This window comes from Nelumbo lutea, chromosome 2, assembly GCF_056320005.1.
Source record: "Nelumbo lutea isolate HS-2025 chromosome 2, American lotus-T2T, whole genome shotgun sequence".
Lineage (NCBI taxonomy): Eukaryota > Viridiplantae > Streptophyta > Magnoliopsida > Proteales > Nelumbonaceae > Nelumbo > Nelumbo lutea.
The window spans coordinates 17,455,652-17,478,065 of NC_142685.1; the positions used below are offsets into that span (position 1 = coordinate 17,455,652).

Sequence of the window (22,414 nt, forward strand, 5' to 3'; positions counted from 1 at the left end):
AATATCAGATTTCCAAAGATATTGGGCGCAAATGTAATGTAACTGACTTCGATCTGATTTCAGCCCTAACAAGAGATGGTCGTAGCTGCATTGCCTTGTGGGTAGTGGATCTGTATTCCATTAGAATGGCCATGTAACGTTGACAATTTCAAATATGATTGCTACTTTCTGTTCAGGGGCAAGATAACGCTACCCTGTCAAATATAGGCGACTAGGTAATATTGATACAAGCTCGTTTGGCCAGCCTTCATTTCCAACCGTGGCATCCACTTGATTATCAGGGTTTCTTTGTAAATGCAAACCGGCTATACTTTCTTTGGTTTTACCCATTTGTGCATTTAGGTTCCATTTTGCCTTTCTCTCTTCGACACCAAAGCAAAAGTGCAACTTTTGCGGGTTAGAATTGGGATTTTGTAAAAATTTCTATGGGCCCAACCCAAAGCTAGGGTCTGGAACAGTGTAAATTGTTAACTCGGGCTGGGCCAACCCGACATGCACCCTTACTTGTATTCATCCTAGTTTGCTTCGCTTGACGCCTGGATCAGAGATAAAGATGGTCCAGTAGATTGTAGTTGTATACAGGCAGTCATAGTGACCTAGTGGGTTTATTTTTTCTTGGATTAATGTAATAGCCATATTAGCAAAGCAAAATCACCAGATATATTTTTATAAAACAGTGGCACAGTGAAGGAAGAAGAGAATTTCCAACTTCACCCATCCGCATTCAACTTGAGGATTTGCACATTTTCTTACATGTACAGACTACAGAGCAACATTTTTTGTTCATTCATGAAGTTGACGTCAAAGATTACAACAAAGCATAGATAAAGAAAACAATAAAGAACTCTCCAAAATTGATCGGACATTATCTTGTAGATACCACAAATGGACGACGCCATACTCAACCACTGATGCAGTTCAGATAAAACCCGTTCAATAAACCTCCAAAAATTTGGAAAGAAGAAAAATGGGCTCACAAGGTACTTGCAGAAATTGATGCCTGTGGATAAATATGATCCAGAAACCAAGTCTTGCCGGTCTTGTCTGATGAAGCTATACTCGATCGCATAGTATTTTTTTTTCATCATCCCAACATACCATCAAATCAGAGTGCCCGACGAAAAATGATGGAACATACCATTGAATCAGATTTGCTGATGGATTCCCAGAAAGAGGAGATGGCTGGGGCAAGAATTTAAGGATACTTTCACCGAAAGAAATGCTTTCAAATTGGCTGGTGGATGATATTACAAGAAAGACCTTATGAACATGGCATGTTATAGATCCTGTTACCAGTACAAGAGATGGATATACAAAGTTCTATGTGTTTACCATGGAAGGGGGGACCAATGGAATAACACTTTCCGTGTAGTCTGTTCTTGGCCCGGCAAGAGAGTAGTATGCAAGTATTTGGGCCGGATGGTCAACTATCTCCTCTCTCTGTCCATCATTAATGTTGACCCTTCTTGCAGGAATTAACTCGATGTTCCAGAAGGGACGAGCCATGGCCAAGAGGTCACTACCTGTTGCAGATGCTCCATACCCTTGCACCCACAAGTATCTCAGAGAAGATAGTCGCATTACAGCTAGAGCTAGTGCACGTTCACTGAAGCAACAGCCCCTCACTTCAAGTTTCTGTAAGCTAGGACAGCCTCTTGAGAACTCCAGAAGCCCATCATCTGATTCTCCCACATATCCCAGAAGCATCCACCTCACATTCTGGCTGTACTGCCCTATATAACGGAGACCCACATCAGTCAAGCCCCTTGGTCGTAGATAAAGAGCAAACCTCCTAAGCTTCTCACAACCCCTCAACAGAGCTCGGACCCCGTTGTCAAGTGGCAAGTCTGCTATCCTTTCTTCACGGTCAAGCAAAACTAATCGGAAATCACAGAGATTTTTGCAAAAAGTCCCAATAGATTCCAAAGAAGCATTGGTTATGTCAGATACATAGACAGCCAGGTATTGCAGCTCAGTACAGCCTTGTGCCAGAGAAGATAATCCTCTTTGTGAAACTAGGCCTTGTTCATCCTCCATTTCCTGATCATCTGCACCTCTCTCAATTCTAAGCCTCTTTAATTTTTTACAATTCTGAGCAAGAACTTCTAGACCTCTATCTCCAATCACATTTCTTGCCTATTCATAAGATAAAAAACAGGAATAAATTAGCAGCCTAATTCCCAAACCATGATGGTAAAAATAATGAAAGAAGAATTGTTTTCAGATTCTACCTCCAAAGTTTCTAAATTGGGGCATCGTTGAATCAGTTGGCAATGGTCCTCTGTATCAAGCAAGGCATACAGGAGATCCAGTTTCTTGAGTAGTGATGCAAATGGAAATACTATAGGCATTTCATTCTTCCCCATGTAGCCAAGACCCAAGCGACATAGTCTTGAGGGGAATGGAACAACTGAGTACCTATCAGGTTGCTCATTGAAAGAACCCCCACCAAATTCCTCTAATGCAGATGCAGCACGGAAGAAACCAACTAGGTCCAATATCTCAGAGTCACTAATTTTAATTGAAACTAAAGACCGGCAATTCCTGGCTATCAGTTGAAGGTCTTGGACACTGATTTTCATGAGATCTGTCATATAGAAGTTCAAAACCTCAAGCACTGTGTTGTTTAGAGCAAGATCATGAAGCCACTCACCATCTTTCTCATCTATCATACTCTCTTCTAAAAACAATGTTCTTAGAGCACTGCAGAAGCATAGGTAGAGATAGAGGAAAAAGAGAAAAAAGTCACTTAATACCAATGATCATACATGTCTAAAACAACAATTCAACCATTAAAATGCATAAATAAAAACAACTTCAATATATACAATCCAGACAGTTGAAATTTTAGTGAAATTTCCCTGTCCAAATACTTACTTTACCTTGGCACAATGGGCTAATGCACACACACACACACACATGCATCAAAATATTTATGGATCCTCTTCCCCTGAAAATGTCTAAATCAGTATCATGCCCACTACCAGCAAAACTGATATTTCATATTGCAACACATGCATGATGGTCAAAACATATTCAAGATGATGCTACATGAAACCAAGAATTATGACCCAACAATGGATTGTTGAACTGTCATTGGACTAAAAATGAAATGGAAAATAAAACAATACATGATAAATCAAGAGCTGAACATTGCTCAAAAGAATTTATAGAAAGGTTTTAGAGTAATGATAGAAGGCAGCTCAGCTATCTCTGAAACCCCACTACTGACAAAGTACAGCCCATGAACAATATTATTGTCCTTCAACTTGTTTCTGTGAGTCCCGCCATGTCTCTAGCACATGGCAAAGGCAGTTAGCAGTTAGCACTGCTCTAGATGTCATCATCATCCTCTATGCCTCTAGCCAACTACATAGTGTCAGCTACATGAGCTTGTTCTGCCATTTTGTTTTGTTAAGTGCTTCAGCATCCATGTTCGTAAGACTTTGGTTAGAAGCTTAAATGCCAGCTGCCAACCTGGCACAACCTTCCTCGGTTCCTCCTTTATCCAGGCTCGGGACCGGGAGTACAAAACAAGCTCATATTGGCAGAGTTTAGGACTGCTCTAGATTTCAACCCACAAAGGGGGTGTCTGCCAATGTGTATGGTTTTGTTTTCGGAACAAAATTATATTGTTTTTGCTGATGTAGCAATTGTTTCTGTTAAAAAAAACAAAACCATAAACTTCAGCGAAAACATGCAAAATAGGGACAAAGCAAAGAATGACCAGAAGATTAATAAAGTGCATATTTCAGAAGATAAGCAAAATATTTTTTTTAATGGTAAGCCCACTCACTAAAACCTCGAAATTTGAAGATATACCAGAAAGGCTGGAAAGCCTATTGACCAATAGAAGCTATCTGTCTTGCCTTCTCACATGTGCAGGGTCTCTCCAACATCTACAGGTTCCAAAGCTACTACTGTTGCAAATCTGAGTAAAGTGAGTTAAAATAATCCTCCAAGTTTAAATTAAGTCATTGCGTTTTGAATGATAAGTAGGGTGTTAATTAAGAAAGATAAAACAAGTAAACATGAGAACTTCGTTCAAAGTCACCATTTAGTAGAAGAATATATTGAACGTTTCCCAGTCTTTTGTGATCTTGGGTTCTAATCTAAGGTTAGTTACTTCTAATGAGTAGATGGAATTGGAGGAGTGGGTTTAAATTTTTTTATCTTCGTATTAATCAACAAAAAGAGAAACAAGAAATTGATGGGTGAGAAGATTTGCTTCATTATTTGAAAGCTACTGAGCTCCTAAAAAGGATATGTAAAGAGAATCACTTTGAAATCTAAGAATTTTTCTTTCTTCCTTGTCTTGCTTCATTTCATGGTTCATGCATAGTGAAAAACTCGTCCAAAAAAAAAGTTCTATTGACAAATTTGGGCAAAAGCAGAGGAGTTGGACACAAGTAGATCTATAATGGCACTTTCCAGAAGTTTTTCTTTCTTCCTTGTCTTGCTTCATTTCATGGTTCATGCATAGTGAAAACTCGTCCAAAAAAAAAGTTCTATTGACAAATTTGTGCAAAAGCAGAGGAGTTGGAGACAAGTAGATCTATAATGGCACTTTCCAGAAGTTTTTCTGAAGTTCGTACATAAAAGGCAACATATCATATTGCCACATTGTTTCCTAGAGGGAAAAAAACATTTTAATTTGACTGTTAGCATACTTTTTTTTTTACTATTAGCATGCTTAACTTGTTTTAAAATGTATTAATTCATTGAACTGCACTTTTTTTTTTTTTTTGAGAAGAAGGCAAGCAATTTTTTTCCATCATACCCTGCTTTCTTTAGCAGAAAACTTTATCATGGCACTTCCCCTGAAGCTTTAGCACAAAGAAAAGAACTTAATTGCACTGCAAGAAGTTCCTGTGCTCCCTCAGAAAAATATACAGCTACTTTTTCCCAATAGAACTTCAGCTAAAATAATAGGACATTCAGGCAAAATTGCTCCTTGGGTGGAAGAAACAAGACTGCTTTCATTTCTTTTAAGTCAATGCCACCTTCCAACTTGGGAATGCACTCCATCCTCCTACTCGTAGCTAGTTTTTCCCAATACATCAATGTTTCCACTGACACCACCAGAGATCCACTTTTGCTATCATTCACCACCACTGATGCTACTTCCATCAACTGCCATATTGCTATAACCAAGCTCACCACCATAGCCAATCCTGGGGTTGCTTTTACAATAAACCACTATCTCAACAAGGTGATGAAGAGTTGAAGACACATCATATCTATGCAAAAATTGGAAAAGAAGGGAGACAATGGAGAGGAAAGCCATTTGAGTTGGGCATATGTCAGAATTTAGAGCAAGTTACTTCACCTGCTTCTAATTGGATTATATTTTTTTTGTTTCTTTGGGTTCTTCTTTTTTATTGGCTGGGTTAATCATAAGGTTGATGTATTCAGGCTGAATTTAACCATACATTTAATCCATAACAAGCATGTCTAAACAGGTTACAACTGAAACTGGCTAAGACCCAAACCCAGGGTTAGAGAGATACCAATTCAATTGAGTCGGTGACCAGTTAATATAACCATTGTTTAGAATACTGACACATGTAGCACATTAGTAATGCCAACACATAAATAAGAGAAGTGATACATTTAACATATTCACATAATTTATATATTGCAATTCCTTAGCACATAGTGCAATAAAACATTTTTCTTAAAAAAACAAAAATTGTCCGTCATAAGGTTGCAGGGTCACTATATTTTTTTCAGCATGTAAAAGGATGTAAAAGGATGATCACTTGTTTCAGGACTCCAGATCTGCTAAAAACAAGTGTAACCAGGCTAGCAACACCAAATCAGAAATAAGCATGACAGAGATTTGTACTACTACAAGATGTGTAGCAACTGATGTGTTTACTTCTTGATGTAACCGTTTCTGGTCACGTATCATTTTTTTGTGATGTATCAATTTTTTTTTTGGCTAAGTGCCTCGTCATTTGACCTACTCCCAGGAGAGGATGGTGGAGCTCCCTGGTGGTGAGCTACTTGGTGACGAACTCCTTGGTGGTGAGCTACCTGGTGACGAGCTCCCTAGTGGTGTGGTGAGCTACCTGGTGACGAGCTCCCTAGTGGTGTGGTGAGCTACCTGGTGACGAGCTCCCTAGTGGTGAGCTGCCTGGTGATGTGCTCCCTGATGGCTAACTGCCTGGGGGAGAGCTATGCCGAGCTCCCTGATGGCGAACTGCCCAGGGGAGAGCTATGTTGAGCTCCCTGGTGGTGAGCTACCTTGGTGGACTCGTCATTTGACCTGCTCCTAGGCGGCCTGTAACTCAGAGGATGGTGGAGCTCCCTGGTGTAGCGCAACCCAACTGCCCTCTGCATGAGGTGACCTCCTCTCCTTTGTAGGCGGCGGGAGCAGAGGAACCTGTGAGAACTGAACCAGGGGGCCCGGGGGTATTTACCTGGCGGGGATTCTCCGATGCCTAAGTTAGCACTCTGATTGTCGAGAGCTTGAAGATGATATTAGAGGAATGAGAGAGCTAGAGAGCAGGGATTACCTCCATTTTTTCCTTCTCCCCCTTGCCTTTGGGGGGTTGGAGTCCTTATATAGTGTTGTCCTGTCAAATCAGGCATGACCACCTTTGTCAAGTCAGGCATAACCGCCTCTGTCTCTCTGCCGCAATCGTCGCTGTTAGAGCTGAGGCGGCGGGTGCAGGCGACTGTTGCAGAGTACGGCTCTGCCAGGCAAGGCGCCACCTGGCGAGAGACGTGGGTGTAGGTCTCCAGATCTGTCAGGTACGATTGTCAGGCAGGAGATCTTGCTGCGATATGCAGAGCTCCTTGGGCTATGCCGAGCTACTTGTGCTATGCCCGGGGGAGCTATGCCGAGCTCCTTGGGCTATGCCGAGCTGCTTGTGGCGAGCTCTACCGAGTTGCCTGGCTCCTTGGTGGCGAGCTCCTTGGAGAGCTGCCTAGTGTTAGATAGTCTTGTATGCCCTTAGCTTCAATCGGATTTGATGTACTTTTGTTATTTAGTGGAAATAAATTAAAGTGCATGTTTGATTCATATTGTTTGGTATAATTCTGTGTAAGACCCTAAAACTGGACACTTATAGAAACTTGTGTTAGTTTTAAATGTTCACAGCCATTGGATAAGTCTGGGGAGATTTATCCTGCCAAGGCTGATACTGATGTGCCACCAAGTGTTGGGATGGCTTGTTTCGGCCATCAGGGTAAGACCCAAGGCACATGCAGTATGGGATTGCTTGAACCCTTGAATCGGACCAGATTTCCAGTATTGCCCTAGACCTTGGAGACAGATGGGCAAAACTGGAAAGTTACACCTGACCCCTAGACTCGATTATGACACATCACTAGGTGTCGGATCGGGTTGTCTTTGATGTGTCAATTAGTGAGATCCTTAGTGGGGGTCAAAACCTTGACATGTTGGGGCAGTCTGAGAATTCATCTGAGTGAGTGGTCATAGTGACAGGATCAGTCCCTTTGTCGGGCAATGGTAATGATCGGGAATGCACTCTCTCTGATGAAAACCAAACTGCCGGCAGTTGATTTCAATCGTTGGAATTTTGTTTTGCAAAAATAAGATATATATATATATGTATATGTACGGTTTCAAAAGATTTGCAAAAGGTTTTAATTCCCGGGATCCATGTGAGTAGAGAGTGCGGCACTGTTCCTTGCAGCTGAGAGAGAGGTCTTCTCTTGTCGGGCAGTGCTTGATCGTTAAGGGCTGAGAGGTTAAGTGTAAGACCATTTATGATAATACCTAATGGGCTAATCTTGCACCTGCCCACAGTCCCTGGGTTTTTATAAGATGGCTTGGCCCAGAGACCACTTAATGTAAGTGTTGGGCCCATAGGGTCCATGTGATGGGCTCAAGGGGGTCACTGAGTCTTTCAGTGAATTCGGCTGGGCCTTGTAATAAAGGTTGGGCCGAACCCATGTGGCTGGTGTGTAGATCAATGCTTGGGTCCCACGCCATACAAAGAAGCCCAACTGGGCAGCAGGTTGGAAACTAGTTAAACACTGAACACTTAATGGGCCAAAAGCCCATTTCGAACTGGGCTGATATGATCACCAGTTCATAGGGCGAATCTGAGATTAGTGTTAGTAAAAGGATTGGGTCTTTGACCTTATCCACTCTAAGAGACCAAATTCAAATTAGATTTGAATCTGGTAACCTCCTGATAAGATCAGGAGTTAACTAACTTAATCTGCAGATAGGATTAAGATTAACCTCTATCAAAATACTGATTTGGATTGGGATAACTCCCAAAATATTGGGAGGTTTCTTAATCAAGAAGAAAGAGGAGAAAACCCTAGCAGAAATATCAGATTTCGAACTAAGGGGTTTGAGTAAGCAAGAAACACATCCTGCAATCAGAGATTTGATCTCTCACAGACTCCAGAGAGAAGACAGTTCTGCCCTCTTCGTCCCTGGACTTCTCCTCCTTCAGCCGCCGCCACTACCTATTGGAAGATTGGATCTTTGCATCAACAGAAAGTCAAGAAAGCAGTTCTTGACAATAGTCTTGCAAGATAGACAAAAGGATTCGGTGTTCAAGGTTTCCAGAGGGTTCTTGTGAAGAATCCAGTGTGTAGGACGCACCCTGCTAGTTCCGTTCCATCCACAGCTGTGTCATCTTCAGCAGGAGCGGATCTTGGTTACTTCTTTGGGCGTGAACACCAACTTTGGGAGATATTATTTCTCCAGATCATGTATAATCCTTCCTGTTTCCTTTTGGTTCAGATCTGGTTTGCTTATGGTTCAAGTAGGATCCTTGAATAAAGTATTCGAAATTTAGGGAATATGATTCCCAGTTGGAAGAAGGTAGGAATTTTTTTTTGAAATTCGCCCCCATTCCGCACCCTTCTTGGCGTCCATTAGATGGATCCTACCATTCTTTCAGTGGTATCAGAGCCATAAGTTCGAATCTTTAACCAAAAGAAAATCAGATCTGACCCTGCGCAGATGAACAGAAAATGTTCTGCCAATATCTGCGCAGATTGCTTTCTTTGTTTTTTTTTCAAGAAATGGTTTCTTGTTGAGGGCGTTTGATCTGAAATTAATTTTGTTAAATCCAAAAATTTATTTAGAATTGTTCTTTATTTATTTTTGATTTATGGACTGTTCGAACCTGGAGATCACAATGCAGATTTGGCGCAGATAGTTTGCGCACCCTTTTTCTTCCTTTTATTATTATTCGGTCTATAAATAATTTTTTTTTTATTTTTCTAGACTGAATGTATAGGATTTGATCAAGAATGTAATTAATTAATAGAAATGGGATTTCTGTTTTTTATTAAAGAAGAAGGAAGAAGATGGCGGCGTTGGAGATTTGCAGATGGAGAAATCGCATACTGCGATTTACAGTTTATGAAACTGTAACTTTTGTGATAAACCTTTGTTTTGCAGGTGGTACGAACAATCCATATTTTTGATTTGTGATTGTCTAAAATAAAAAATTATTAATTTCAGATCTCTCTTGAATTAATTCTTGAATTGGAAATCAGTTTTGGATCATTTCGGACTAGATTGGACCAAAATTGTTTGGACCGAATCTGAGATTCGAAGGGGGCTGTTTTTCAGTCCATATTTCTCACACTGATTATTCCAAATCTAATGTTCAATTACAGGGATTAATTCGGCCCACCTGTAAAGCCCAGTTTTAAAAGGTTAAAACTGCAAAAGCCCATTGTTGTGAGAAAAGCTGTATGGGCCGAACTGCTAACTGCAATTCAGCCCATACACCTAGTAAACATTAATTGTTAATGCTTTAAGTTTTATATGGGTCATTCGATGGCTTTACAACAGTTAATTGATCGGATCAATTCTTCCTTTACATGTGATGTTTGGATGTATGATGTGCTGCGACCATGGGCCATAAGCACTTGGCCCATGTTAATTCATTAGTGGCTCTTGCGCACACCATGGTTGAATGCACATCATTGCCATGGTGTCCCTTAAGGTCATTGGATGACCCCTCTCCACTTGGTGGGCCCCACAACCCTGAAAAGGGATGCGTACGGAACCCCTAGCCGATTGAGGCCCACCAGAAATCTGGCTTTATGAAAGTCAGTGGGAGCCACTTTGGTTTGACCTAAATTAGAACTAGGGCGTAATTTTGTTCCCTCCAGCAAATGAGTGCGTGTGACAGGGAGATCCATTTGATGGACTCTCTAAAGGCCTTCCGTCATCAGCACAATGATGGGTTCATCAGTAATGAGGAAACGCACCATAAAATTGGGTTATCCATTTGTTGTTGGATCTGTTAGAGTGTTTCATTAGATGATAGGGGCGTCATAGACCGATGTAGGAGGGGCTTCACCAGAAAATGGGAACTCTCTCACGGTACCTTGGCGTAACCTGAATATGATGGGTGTGCACTCACTGGACAGAAAGGTTTACCTGAAAACGGTTCTGAACCTTGTCTGACAGAGGCCAAAAGGAAACCCATCTGATGAGTGGATATGATCTGTCACAGAAAGGTGGTGGGGTTATGCAGCTGAAACAGTTGGCTTCACGCACCCTATGTGATTTCCCACATTTCCAGAGACATTTCGTCGTCTCCGTCACTGAGAAGGGAGGGAAAATCTCAGAGATGAATAAATGAGAATGGAACATAGATTAAAAGCCATATCTATGTAGGTAACATGAATCAAACTAAGGTTGTGGACTAACGTTTTGGCAAACGATCAATTTGCAAAGCTTCTAGATGATAACAAGCTTAAGGGCCCAAATTATGCCGACTGGTATAGAAATCTTATGCTGGTCCTAACTTCTAAAAAGTTAGATAATGTGGTGAAAAATCCTGCCCCGGAACGTCCGGGTGATAGGGCTTCTGAGGCCCATAGGAAGGACTACCAAGATTGGGAGGATAAGAACTCCCTAGCCCGCTGCTTTGTCATTGCCTCATTAGACAACTCAATACAGAGGCAGTTCGATCAGATCGAACTAGCCAATGACATATTGGACAGTCTAAGAACAATGTATGAAGAGCAGAACCGTTCTACTCGACAGAAGGTCCTAAAATTGTTCATAACCGCACAGATGTCCAAGGGGCAGAAAGTTCATGACCATTGTCTTCGGATGATGGGATACATTAACGAACTCGAAGCCCTTGGATCCGGGCTAGATCTTGGCATGCAAGTGGATGTCATCCTGAATTCTTTGCCCTCTTCCTTCAATGCGTTCACTATGAACTACAATATGAATAAGCTGAATATCAGCGTCCAGGAACTCAACAATATGTTGCAGAGGGCCGATGATCTTTTAAAGAAGGATGAGCCTGTGGTTATGCTTGCTGAAGCTAACAAATCGGGCAAGAAAAAGAGAAAGGCAAAGAAGCCCATGAAGAAAGCTGCCAAACCCAAGAAGCAGAAGAAAAGCAAGGCATCTGATGTCCGTCACTTCTGCAAACAGACCGACCACTGGAAGAGGAACTGTCCTGCCTACCTGGAATCTAAGAAAGGAAACATCGAAACTTGTGTCATAGAAACTAATATGTTAGTCACTTCTGTGTCCTGGTGTGTTGACTCTGGGGCTTCAACTCATGCGTGTAACTCACTGCAGGGGTTCAAAGTTAGCAGAAGATTGAGTGATGGCGAGGTGACACTATTCTTGGGAACGACTGCAAGTGTTGCAGCTGCGGCGATAGGAACCGTAGAATTAGTTTTTAGAGGAGTCCTTGTACTTAAAGATTGTCTTTATGTACAGAACTAGAGAAGAAATTTAATTTCTATTTCTAAACTGTGCTGATGGATATACTGTTTATTTTAGTAATATGATTACTGTTAAACGGAATAATAAATTCATCGCATGCGGGGAACTGGAGAATGGTCTCTATGTTCTACATCCTTCTCTAGAAACTAACCTAACCGAAACTACGTCGGTCAAAAATCCCAAGAAAATGAATCGTGATACAGTTAATCCCACGTGCCTCTGGCATTACCGACTTGGCCATATCGGTATTGACCGAATCACAAGACTGGTAAAGGATGGTCCTTTGGATTTTCTAACCGTAGAAAATCTTCCCACTTGTGAGCCTTGCCTTCAAGGTAAGATGACTAAGCGGCCATTTGACGGTAAGCCTGAAAGATCTGAAGGCACACTTGACCTAATACATATTGATGTATGTGGTCCCCTGAGTGTTAGGACACGGAATCAACACGTGTACTTCATCACCTTTACAGATGATTTTTCATGATATGGTTACGTGTACCTAATGAGACAAGTCTGAATCCTTTGAAAAGTTCAAAGAGTTCAGATAGGAAGTCGAGAAACAGTTAGGGAGAAAAGTTAAGGCCCTTTGATCGGATCGAGGTGGCGAGTATCTCTCTAACGAATTCAGGGACTACTTAAAGGACAATGGGATAGTGTCACAACTAGCTCCTCCTGCTACACCACAACTCAACGGTGTTTCAGAGAGGAGAAATAGGACCTTGTTGGACATGGTCCGATCACTTCTCGTACACTCAGAATTACCCACATCCTTTTGGGGATATGCATTAGAGAATGCTATCTACGTGCTGAATCGGGTTCCAACCAAATCAGTTCCGAAAGCTCCATATGAACTATGGACCGGAAGGAAGCCAAGTGTAAGACACTTGAAGATTTGGGGTTGTCCTGCACACGCTAAAAGAACAAGTGTGGACAAGTTGGAATCCAAAACCAGTTGTTGCCTATTTATAGGCTACCCAAAGGATTCAGTGGGTTATCTATTCTATGACCCAAGTGAGCAGAAAGTGTTATGCAGTCGAAACACCCAATTCTTAGAATCCGAATACATCATGGACACTCACCGTCAGGAAATAGTTCTTGATGAGGAGAGCTCAGGAGCAGTGGGAGATGTCCCACAAGATCCAGGTAGTGACCAACCTAGAAGGTCCACCCGGGTATCCAGACCACCAGTCCGATATGGTTATGACCAGGATTCCTACCTGGTGGAAGCCTTGACTAGTGAGGAGGATCCCGTGACTTACGCGGAAGCTATGTTAGACATAGATTCCCAAAAGTGGGTGGAGGCCATGAGAGCTGAGATGGACTCGATGGAGACCAATGGAGTCTGGACTCTAGTAGATCCGCCCTCCAGGGTAAAAGCAATTGGTTGCAAATGGATCTACAAGAGGAAGAAGGGCCCCGATGGTAGGATTGAGACCTACAAAGCTCGCTTGGTGGCGAGAGGGTATACTCAGAAAGAAGGCATCGATTATGAGGAAACCTTTTCGCCCGTGGCCATGCTTAAATCCATTAGGATCCTGCTAGCTGTAGCAGCATACCATAACTACGAGATTTGGCAAATGGATGTCAAAACCGCGTTCCTGAATGGAGATCTTAGTGAAGATATCTACATGCAGCAGCCGCAAGGCTTCATTGCTGCTAGTCAGGAACATATGGTATGTAAACTTAATAGATCCATATATGGACTTAAGCAGGCTTCTAGGAGTTGGAACATCCGTTTTGATTCTGCCATCAAAACGTTTGACTTTGAGCAGAACCTGGATGAGCCCTGTGTTTACAAGAAGTCTAGTGGGGATAAGATTACTTTTTTCGTATTGTACGTGGACGATATCCTACTCATTGGGAATGATGTAGGAATGTTGACTTTGGTCAAGGTATGGCTGTCACAGCAGTTCTCCATGAAAGATCTTGGAGAAGCTTCATATATATTGGGTCTTCGACTCTATAGAGATAGATCGAAGCGGATAATTGGATTATCCCAGGCTGCTTACATTGACAAAATTGTCAAAAAGTACAGCATGGAAAACTCCAAGAAAGGAAATGTTCCTTTCAGACATGGAGTAACTCTCTCCAAGAAGATGTCTCCCAAGACTTCTGAGGAGATTGAGGGCATGAGAGACATTCCCTATGCCTCAGCCGTAGGGAGCATCATGTATGCAATGCTGTGCACTCGCCCAGACATAGCTCAGGCGGTGAGTGTGGTAAGCAGATTCCAGGCTAACCCAGGGCAGGAGCATTGGACTGCTGTGAAGAACATACTTAAATACCTTCGAAGGACAAAAGAGTTTTGTCTGGTATTCGATGGTAGTTCACTACAAGTTCTGGGGTATACAGATGCCGATTTCCAGTCGGATCCAGATGATAGAAAGTCTACGTCTGGATAAGTTTTCACGATAGGATCGTGTATTGTTTCCTGAATGTCAGCAAATAGAGGTCCTGAGTAGCAAATTAATAGTCCACAACCCAAGCCGAGCGCATTGCCGTAAGTGAGGTTGCCTTATGAATGAAGGTGTTCATTCCTGAATTTGGAATTCAGTACATCACCCATTCCACTGTTGTATGACAACACTAGACCTACAGGAGGATGATATTAAGAGGTAGCATCAGCGGACAATGTGGTAGACCCATTGACTAAGCCACTGACACAGAAGGTGTTTGAGAAACACGTGGAAAGTATGGGACTACGGCTTGTACCAGATTGGACCTAAGTGCAAGTGGGAGCTGTTAGACAGTCTTGTATGCCCTTAGCTTCAATTGGATTTGATGTACTTTTGTTATTTAGTGGAAATAAATTGAAGTGCATGTTTGATTCATATTGTTTTGTGAGCTATCGAGCTCCTTGGCGAGCTCCTTGGTGAGCTACCGAGCTCGTGGGGTATGCATGCCGAGTTTATCGGTGAGCGTCTTATGGGTTGCCAGGTCGGGTCGTGTGCCAGGCTGATCCAGGTCAGCTAGGTCGGCCAAGTCGGATCATGTGCCGGGCTGATCCAGGTCAGCTAGGTCGGCCAGATCGGATCATGTGCCAGGCTGATGCAGGTCGGCCAAGTCGCGCGGGCCGTGTGCAGGCCGCACCAGGCTAAGCCAGGCTGGCCAGGCCGGTGCCCGGGTGGGACACCAACTTGGTAAGTTGTTGTCTGGGTGTCGCCTAGTTGTCACGAGGTGCCACGTGTCACCTGAGGCATATGCCTCTAGCACAACTCATGAAAAAAGCGTACGAGGTGTACGCCTCTTGCACCTGAGGCATATGCCTCATAAGTGTCAGCACCTCTGGCATATATGCCTTAGGTCATTTTGGGAGTGCCTCACCTGGAAGCGTTTTGGGAGCACCTCTGGCATACACCTCACACGCCTTTTAAAACACTGGTATAAACTAAAACCACCTCTACATGGGGGAAGTTAGAGATTGAGAACTAGAAATTCATCAGCCCAACACAATGAAGGTAGTCTAGCATAACCAATCAGATTGGGATCCATGACACATCAAATCAAAACTTACAGAATGACAACTTTATGCAAAAAGGTTATGGTCTCCAGGCCACCCCAGACAAGACCCTGGTAGCTGGAACCAGCATAAGAAAATGGCCTTTTAATAAACATAACATAAAGGAAGGGCTATTGCTTGGTTTGATGGTTGACATGTGGGGAAAAAAAAAAAGCAATCTGACACAATGACACTAAAAGGGCAGATGCTTTGTGTGGAAATGCCAAAGGTTAGGTTCGTAAACAATTCACCACCCCCAAGTCCTTGAATAGCTAGGACCAACATATGAGTGGGTCTGCATGTTTGTGCATGTTCTTACTAATTTAGCTATTAAGTTGCTAACCCAACCAACCCAATTTTATAATAGAGCTAGGTTAGGGTTACAGTAAATAGCTACTCAGGGGTCATAGGTAGACATGTTCATGGGTCGGGTGGCCCGACGGCCCAGCCCGGCCCCCAGACACGCTTGGACATGTTTTTTAGCCCGCGGGTTTGATCTCAAGCCTAAAATCCAGGCTTGATTATTTTTTGGGCTGGGCTCGGGATTTGTCAAAAAGGTCGATCCGACCCAAATTTTGTATATAATAAAAATATATAATTTCTAAACCCTAACCCGACTAACCCTTTCCCTCTTTTCATTGATCTCACTTCTCACTCTCAGAGTCTCAGTCTAAGATCAACAAACCAATGGTAGCTAGCAAGTAGCAACCACCGACGCCACCAACGAACTAGCAATCTCCGACAAGTCGGCGTCGAGCATAAGCTAACAGCAGCAGGAGACAACCTTTTTTTTTACTTTACCTTCTCCGGCGAACTCAAGTAGTAGCGAGCTAGCAACCAAATCCTCTTGTCTCTTGTTGTTTTTATCATTCTCTAGCGGCAACAAACTAGGCTAACAGTGGCAATTGGCGAGTAACTGGGTCCTCGAAGTCCAAACTTAGTTTTTCTTTTTTGAGTTTTTGTTGTTAGGTTGAGCTTTGGGCTCAAGCCCGAGCTTCGGACATTTTATGATGGTCGGGCTTGGGCCTGAAAAGATTCTGTTAATGAAGAGTGAAATCCTGGCCCAGCCCATGAACAGATCTAGTCATAGGCAACCCTTACCTAAAGCAGTTACATGAAGCATTTTGATAAGGAGTCATTTCTTGGTGCAATGGTAAAATCACAGGCAGACAAACATGATAAAATGGGTTCAAGTCTACAACACCTAATTTGTCACAAAGAAAAAGGCCAAAGTTTACATTCAAAGCCAGTCTACCCCTACCAAGACCCTAATAGCCAAGGCAATCATCAGATGACCCTTTTTAGATTATCAAATGCTGGACTAACTCATTAAAAGTAAGAAGATAGTCATGTAGTATGATTGACATGATGTAACATAGCTATCCAAGGGAAATTTGTTTACCACTGCATACTTGACCCACAAGAAGATCCTAACAATGTTGAGGATACTAGACTACTCAAAATTTAGAGCCTTTAAAACACAAAATTTGATGCATGTCCATGCTTAGAATTGACCAATTAGAAGTCAAATCTGTGCTTATTTCAAGGTCCTTTCCTTACAGCCTTTTCCTGTAAAAGAGGTTTGGGGCAAACCCATCCCACCAAGAATTGGAGCTTTCAGTTAGGAAGTTTTTCATGAGAAAATTAGCATGCGACTTGATACAAAAAAGGAGACCTGCTTATTGCCTTTCTCCTCATGGGTGTGCTCTTTGCAACACAAATGGTGAAACCTGCTATCACTTACTAATCTCATATGCACTTGTTACTTATATTTGGCATTGGTTCTTCGCTTTGTATGGGTACAAGTGGATATTAAGCCTATTTGCTAGCACAACTTTTGTATGGCCAAAGAAAATGGGTAGAATTATGTAGAGAAGCGTAAGGGCTACAGTTGCTTGGGCAATGTGAGACAAGGGAAATGCAAGAACATTTAAGACGAAAGAAAGAAGCAAGGAGCTCTAATTAAATGCATAACCATTAGGATAGCTCAATGGATAAAATCTTTTTTTTTTATCAGCAACACAAAATTGATTCATTAGATTAAAAATAGAGATACAACAAAGAGTTGTGGGCACAAAACAAATCCCAAACAGATACTATTCGTTATTTACAGAATTGCCGAAAACATAGGTTGTCTTTGAGTTCCTTGCTTTGCAAGACCATCAGCCAAACTGTTTGCATATCTCCTAAATTCCTAATCCACCCTATTTGGATCATCATATCTTTAGAAATCTGCTTGAATCTCCTGAATTCATTCCTTAACTTCCATATGATTCCTTCCCCCTTTTTCAGCCAGCCCACAACTACTTTTGAATCACCTTCAATAATCAGCTTAGTAATCCCCATTTCTTTAGCTTTCTCTACTCCATAGACTGCTGCCAATAATTCTTATCTCACCACATCGGCTCAATGGATAAAATCTTTGGTTTTAAAAAAGAAAAAAGAGAGATAGGGAAAGATATGAGACACCTTATCTTCTAAAGAAAGTCTGTACATATATATGTACTTCCCTTTGGTTCATTACTAATCAAATTTGAGAGCTATTGATCAAAAAAAGAAAAAAGAAAACCACCTTCTAGAGAGACCACCTCTACCAAATTAGACAGAGAAAAGGAATTAAGAGGAGTGTTGAAACTTAACATGAGAACTATGCACTCTGTTCTTGACATTCTTGTTTCATCCATGATGCTCTGACCACCCAAACCCTACATGTCCAACTCTCACTTCAAAGAAATCAATGAAATCCATTATATTAGATACCACGAAGGAAAATTCAAGAAAGAAAAGGTAAAAAAGGAGATCCAATAATTCCAAACTATCTGCCAACATATTCAGTCTTGTCATTGGATACAACTTTAGTTTAAATTCTATACTCAACAACATATCCAGTCTTGTCCTTGCTGTATCTGGGTAAAATAGCTTCAGATCCAATATTATCCTAAAAGAAAACTCTATTTCCAAATGTTTAGACAATGAACAAATTACATCAGCATGCATATCCAATGCACAAAGATTTCAATACACGCATAAACAACAGTGGGGGAGAGCTCATGTCCAACAACTTGGCTCCATTTCAAACAGGTTCTCTCTTCTTTAGTTTGAAGATGCTAAATTTCTCCTTCGTTTCTTACAATTTTGGTGGCATTTGGTTTATGGTTCTAAAAAGGGTGGTGTGGTTCTAGAACCATATGATAAGTGAGCATTGGTTGTATGGTTCATGTGCACATGTACTTTCACTATCTACTTTTCATTGTACGGTCATAATCAAATAGAGAATATTGACTGGAGCTATGTTGGTGTGTGAGGCACACCATAGAACTGCCGTGTCATGCTTACATCAGTGAACCGTGTTTCCTAGTGAAAAATCTATAAAAAAAAATTGTGTTCAAATTTCAAAAAGAAGAAAGAGGCCATTTTGCTGATTCAGGAACCATGGGTTGCTAGTTCCAAAACCAGCAATATCATACAGAACGTTGGTTGTGTTCGTGAACCAATTGAAACATGAACACAACCAGGAACTTACCACCCCTGTCATACTAATTACAAGTGCAGGTATTCATCCCTAAATATCTTCCCTATCCATTAATTGAACCTCCAGATCATTATCCTTGACTATCATCCGTCGGAAATGAAGCGACTTTAGACATTGAAAATCCCTTGCGATTTCATTAATCCATGGACCGGCATATCCTCCCCAATCCTCCGGTATGAGATTAAACATTGCAGCCCGAGGTTTCCCCTTCAGTTTCAGTGACTCAAGACACCTAAACCTTCGTGCTAGACGATCAGGAGTGCATGTGTAACACAACGCAATAATGACATGCTTCCGCGTCCGGGAATCAGCTTCATACCATCTACGACAAACTAGAGAAACAGCATTTCGGTCGCGAGGATCATGGATAAATTCCATGACACGGTCTAGAGCCAGATCTGATATGCCAAGGCTCATTACCCTATCCAAGTTTCGATTCGCCATGTGTAAAATCCTAGAGACGAAAAGGTCGAACAATGCAAAATTCGGAGCTCCGGCAGTTGAACAACGGGGAACTTTGAATGGAAAATATCAAAAGAAGAAGGGATTTCTCAACAAAAGGGTCTCTCGATCTGCGAAAAAATGATTAAATGGTGTTTCTACGAAAAATTCAACTCCTACAAAACCCCTATGCCACAACTAGCAGGAAAGGGAAAAGGGAAAAAGAAAAGAATATGAAAAACCTTTATGACAACCACAAATCAATCAGCAAATGCAAAACCGCACCGCTACGAACAAATCTGTCCAAGTACCTAAAATCTAGACACGACATCGGCGAGCCGATGAATGGCTTCACTCTTCAACTACTAGAGAAAAAAGTTAAGAGCAGGCTTCCTTCAAAAATAAAAAACGGAAAAAAAAAACACGAAATCAATCCATAAAACATACGCGTAATCCACAAGCTATTCTTCGATCTGCTTAGAAGCAGAAGAAGAAGATATTCTAACAGGGAAATCAACAGGGTCGTCCGTTAAAATTGAATTAACAGACCTTCCAAGTTCGAAGCCAGTCTAAAAGCTGAAACCAACCTAGAGTAAACTTCGGAAGTAGAGAAGCTGATTAGATCCGAGAATCTGTTGTTAACGCGAGAAGGGGAAACTAGTCTCCAACTCTCCGTATTCTTCAAACGCAGCCTCTTTAACGAGGGAGCTGCTGGACCGCTGCTGCTGCAAGGAGGCAGACCCCGCAGCTCTGCCATCTATGGAACCGGCCATCCATCAATGGCGTCACGGAACTCAAAACCCCGACCGAGATTAAGAAACCAATGGTGAAAGATCGTCAGATTAATTTATCAGACAACAAAAGTTAGCAACAGTTCTCTGTAAAACCGGATCAGTCCTTGATCAGTGTGAGAGAGAAGCGGAAACAAAAAATAAAATATAAAATATAAGAATAGTAAAAACAAAAAAAATAAAAAAATAAAAAAGAAAGAGTCTGGATTCTTTCCATAGTCGGCTCCACTGTCCTTTCACTTCTTCTACTCAGTTTGATACAAATGCAACAGCGTAAATACATAAAAATAATACAAAATAAGATTGGTAGGTTCTCTAGAGACCTGGGATCAAATTCCCTGCCACCAGGGGTTGGGGGGTTCAGGGGATGGATGTAGCTCGGTGAAGCGAAAAAAAAAATACAAAATAAGGTTTTACACTAAATATTTGCATTTGTACTCCGTCCAAATTCAGCCTTAGGCAAAATCAACAACATTTCACTTGATCACTTGTTTAATTGCATGTTTTAAAGGAAACTCGGGTGGCTTCCATCATTCGTGTGGACATTTTCGTAGATGCACCACTGCGGTAGTGCACTAGAGCAGCGACAATTCGGTTAAATGCTGTTTTTGTCTTGTCTCGGGTCGGAAGGGCCATCCGGTTTGAATCGGATCTTCTCGTCATCGCTATTTACAGTTGCATCAAGTTGCAGTCGTGCATTAGGAATATTTAATATTTAAATACCGCGTATATTCCCGATGTACGGCTGTAAATGCTTGTCCTGCGATTTATAGATCGCGTTGGCGCTCCACACAGGTGTATGTATTTTAACCGAAAAAATCTAAATTTTAAAAATCGATATAATAAGATGGTAAATTGAATCGAAACTGAAATATGTGAAAACCGATCAAATCGAATTAAATTTTTTTTCTGTTATTTCGAATATTTCGGTTAAAACCGAAATTAATTAATTTTTATTATTTCGGTTCATTTCACCAATACTTGATAAGAGGCGGATTTTGTGAATTTGTTTAGGTTATTTCTGACTCTATTTTTCTTAAACTGAAAATTAATAAGAATAAGAGCCAGGAGGATCAGAGGAAGATGCAAGATGGTCCTGCCAAGACCAAGAGCACTGGAGGAAGCTGCAAGACACAGTCACATTTCAGGGTTTCAGCCACTCAGCCTCTCAGGTCTCACACAGAAGTAGAGCAGATGCAAGCCGCAGCCGATCAACTGCAACACTCGGCAGTCAATAGGACAGGAGGATTGACCAATTGAGAAAGACACACTCACCCAACAACAGGCCAACTTATTCGTATTCCAAATTTCCAATAACCAATACAATCTACAGGGATTAAAGACTAGAGAGACTGATTGGGGAAGATGCGGACCTCAATTGTTTTGTACTCTCTAGTTCCATCTAGTGAAAATGAAGTAATGATCCAATGAGCATAATATATTAATATAATATTATAAATTATAATATAAATAATATAAAAAATTATATAGTTATACAATTAAATTGGCTTTTTAATTAATTGATTTATCAACTATGATAATTGAAACCGAAACTAAAGTATAAAATAACCAAATAACAAAATCGAACGTGACCAAAACTCGATTAGACCAACTTGATTTAAACTGAAACTAAAATTTTGGCTCGATTTTTCGGTTTTAAACGAATTATGCTCACCCCTACTCCACATACATGCATTAGGAGAGATCACGACGAGGAGTCTAGATCACCTGTTCCAACCCCAACCAACATGATCTAGCAATGCACATTTCATATATTTATGGTAGATCCCAATTTCATGGTGAGATGTGTGGTGTCAGATTATGTTAGTAGGGGGTTGGAATGTGTTTTGTTGGCAGGAGATCTCAATTCCACTAGGGATGCCCCACATGTACCTCTCAACATCCATTGAGAACATCCCCCAATAACAAATACGGGAGATGTTCCCAATGCATGGTGAGATGTTCATGTCGGATGCGCTCTGTTGAGCACATATGTGAACAGTGAACTCTGGGATTTAAAGACTATTACCTTACTTTCAAATTCTAATGTTATACGTGTCTTATTGGAAAGCTTTTTACGTTTGAATTTTCTTCCCACATGTCAATCAATTGAAACCTCGAAAGTTGAAAGACACTTGTGTCCTAAATTTATGGGGTATTCTGTAGTGTGGATGAGAAATTTGTGGGTATGAGCTAGTCCACACAATACCTTACTTGATTGACACCCACACCACAGTACACAGCTGTTCTAAGCTGGTCCAGTCCACACCCACAATGGCGTTTTGCAGGTGTGGTGTGGATTAATCATCACCATACTTTTTGATTCCATGCAGCTCATATACATTTTATAGTCCTGGTCCAGCTAAAAGATCGTCATTCGACTTAGAGTTATCGATGATAAACATTAATAGAGAAGTAACAAAAAATACAGAAGATGAAGAAGA

The 22,414-nt window shown here is 41.4% G+C and overlaps 1 pseudogene across 1 annotated transcript; it reads right to left on the bottom strand.

The window, feature by feature from the left end:
* Positions 1–701: 701 nt before the first annotated feature.
* LOC148868900 (coronatine-insensitive protein 1 pseudogene) lies at positions 702–19,314 on the bottom strand (annotated as a pseudogene). Its single transcript, XR_016107254.1, has 3 exons — positions 18,799–19,314; positions 2,232–2,756; positions 702–2,136 (listed from the first exon to the last, which is right to left on the bottom strand). The product of XR_016107254.1 is annotated as a coronatine-insensitive protein 1 pseudogene (transcript).
* Positions 19,315–22,414: the final 3,100 nt, after the last annotated feature.